The sequence below is a fragment of the Pinus tabuliformis genome, chromosome 3_2 (genome assembly GCF_031772625.1).
Source record: "Pinus tabuliformis cultivar Carrire ecotype Pingquan chromosome 3_2, CPIR1, whole genome shotgun sequence".
Lineage (NCBI taxonomy): Eukaryota > Viridiplantae > Streptophyta > Pinopsida > Pinales > Pinaceae > Pinus > Pinus tabuliformis.
Genome location: NC_142302.1, coordinates 594,220,349 through 594,223,554, shown reverse-complemented (window position 1 = coordinate 594,223,554; position 3,206 = coordinate 594,220,349). Strand labels below are relative to the sequence as shown.

The window sequence follows — 3,206 nt, the reverse complement described above, 5'->3', positions numbered from 1 at the left end:
GCCCTCTTGTAGACCTAGGCAGAGATTAAGTGAGTTTCATACTTTTTTAACTCCATAAACCATATATTGAAAGGATATGAAACATTTGTTGGTTATTGTAGTGAGGATGAGGGAAGAGTGTTGGTTTATGCCTTTATGCCCAAAGGAATTTTGGAGAACCATATTTTCAAAAGTACGAGGTTTTCCTGGCCTTGTGTTATGTTTTATTTTGTATGGTGTGGTAGTGGTCTCAATGTTTATAGAGTAGATAAATCATTTCTTAAAGTTGTTTTGGCATATTTCTCAGGTACAAGTCACTCAAATAATTTTGGTGAGGCTCCCTGCAACTCTATGGGTGTAAAGACAAAGAGAAGTGACAAAGGATGAACATTTTGTAATTGTGTATTAGGATCACACAGTGCATCAAAGAAAGGGTGTCCACAAGCCTCCAAACAAGTACAACGTAGGCTTTGAGAATACTAGAGCAGTCTTGATACAAGATCCACCGTTTCTGGAGGTGTGTGTTTGTGAAATACCTTCTGTCATGGATGTGATTTAATTTGAGGGAATTTAAAGTCTCTACAATTTGGATTCATGCACTTAATCTCCTCTTGATTTGGAGTCCCTGGAACCTTGATGATCTCCACCAACTCGTCAATGCTAATTTCTCTAGGAAACAAGGGCAGTCCAAGGAGAAATTATGTTAAGATGCAATCCAATGACAATATATCTATTGTTGTAACAAGGGCAGTGCAAGGAGAAATTCTGATAAGACGCAATCCAATGACCATATATCTATTGTCGTAGTATACTATGCAGCTCCCAAAATAAGTTCTAGAGCTTTGTAATAATGTGAACATATATATGATATATTGGGCCTCCATTTCACCAAGTTCTTGACAGTGATAAAGTGATAAAGATTAAGCTCGTGAGTATAGGGTCAACCAATAAATTTTGAGCTTTTATATAACGATGACAAACACCAACAACACCATGGATGTAATCCAAATAATGACATTTATTTTTTAGGTGTAGAATGATATATATCAATGGCATATGTTGGTTCATCCTACTATAATATATTGTAACTCGATACATTCTTTCAGGTGCATACTCCAATACAAGGTTGAGGTATAATTCATCTTTGTCCGTAGTTGAAAAGAAACAATTTTTGTGTTGAACAATATTAGGATGGCCAAGCATGCGCATAATTTGCAGTTCTCTATTTTTGTATATCTTATGTTGCAGCAAAATTTTTATGGCAATGACCTCTCCAGTTTCTAAGCATGTGGTCTTGAAGATAATACCAAATGACCCACTTCCCACAATATGTTCTGACCTATATCTGATGGTATGTTTTGGCTGCCCATTTTGACCACCTATTGTTGTTGAAATAATGTGGCCAGTCTTTGTGCCATTGGCATTGGAAGACAATATCAAATGACCCAGTGCCCACAATATGTTTTTCCCTGTATCTAATGGTCTAGTTTGGCTGCCCATTTTGACCACCTATTTTTGTTGAAATTATGTGGCCATTCTTTGTGCCATTGCCATTGACAACTATAGCCTCTATTTCCTTGTCATTTGGATTATTTCCTTTATTGTCTTATATTTTCATGTCATGCATGTCCTTTGGAAGTTGGTTAATACCAAAATTTCTAGTTTTTGGAACTGCTGCCATGTCTGAAGTGCCATGTCAAACCATAGAGGAATTTACAGAAACAACAACCATATGCTTCTTCGAGGTCTCACTTGTACATGCCACATTCTTATCCTTAGATAACCCAATGACCTCCACTTCTGTTTCTTTCGCGAGTGAGACTATTTCAAGAAATGCCCTAAAATCCTCATCTAAATCATATGAGTCATAGATGGAATCCTATTCTAAATATGAGTCATAGATTGGAGTCTCTTCATCAACTTTATTATCAAGTTTCTTTTCTTGGGCAGTTGTCGATGAATCTTCACCTTAATCATATAAATCATAAATAGGAGACTATCAAATTCAACAAGATAATATCTTCAAGGAAAATTTTGTAGCTTAATGGTTTCTCCTTTTTCTTGAACCAATGCTCTTTTGATTTTCTTCGAATAGGCTCAACAAATTTTCTGCTTGTGGGGTTGTTGAAGAACAATCTTTTTTAAACTTTCCAACATTATTTTCAGAAAAAAAGATAACTCTTTGCATTCAAAAACATATTCATAACTAATTTCGTTGTAATCCCATTGAATGCTTGATACATTATCAAATTATCATCAATTTTTCAGTAGGATCATCATGAGCTTTAAAAGTTTTTTCAGGATCATATATTCATAGAAATCTTCAAAAGTGATATTTTTCAACATGAATGTGACCCTTAGACATAGAGTAAAGGTATTCAAATAAACAAAACAAAGTAGCCAACTTAAATGTACTTAAAAAATATCCATGCATATCCTTCCATTTTTACATTGCAATTTTACAAATACAGAAGATTCATCATACAATATATTCAAAACATGAACCAATCAAAGCCAAAGTAAATTTTAGAGTGTAATTCCTTCTATATTTTTGGCCTAGTTGTGGATCTTCAGGTTGGTGAGAACGTTGTTGTTTATTGGATCAACCAAATGATACAAGAGGTTCTGAAATGGCCCAACTCTAGTAACAAGGCCCTAAATGAAATAAACCAAGATAGCCAACATTGCAAGCCTTCCATTCTTGACCTCTTTCAGCTTCAAATCTTTCATGGACTTCTCATCCTTACCTAATCATGGATTTTACCAACCCTTTTGTTTCCACTTCAACATATCCATTGCTTCTTCCTTTGTTTACCTACAAATATGATTTTTCTTATTTGGTTACCATGCCACTAATGGATTCCCCGTGTTCATGTTGTTTATCTTAAACTTGGTTGAAGCTTACTGGGGTGGGGGCAAAAGGGTTGATTTTCTTTCCATCCCTTTCTATGAATTTTTCCTTAGGTAGGACTGCCTACCTCATAAAAAGTGAATGTCGTAAATTCACTTAAATGATATAGTGAAGGTAAGGTCTTGATTGCTTGTTTAATTCGGGATGGGTTGATTTTGGGGTATTTGGTGACCAGCTTGGCTTGGTATGGGATAATTTTTGTAATGGTTGTGGGATCATTGTTTACTAATATACTGTAGTGAATGTATCTTAACTGAAAAGGATGCCAATTTCGACAACTTTTATTGTTGTTTACCAATGCTTTTAACTAATTTGT

General features: G+C 35.0%; 1 pseudogene; it reads right to left on the bottom strand.

Moving 5' to 3' along the window:
• Positions 1 to 289: 289 nt before the first annotated feature.
• LOC149181977 (shaggy-related protein kinase epsilon-like) lies at positions 290 to 1,188 on the bottom strand (annotated as a pseudogene).
• Between the last annotated feature and the right edge of the window lie 2,018 nt (positions 1,189 to 3,206).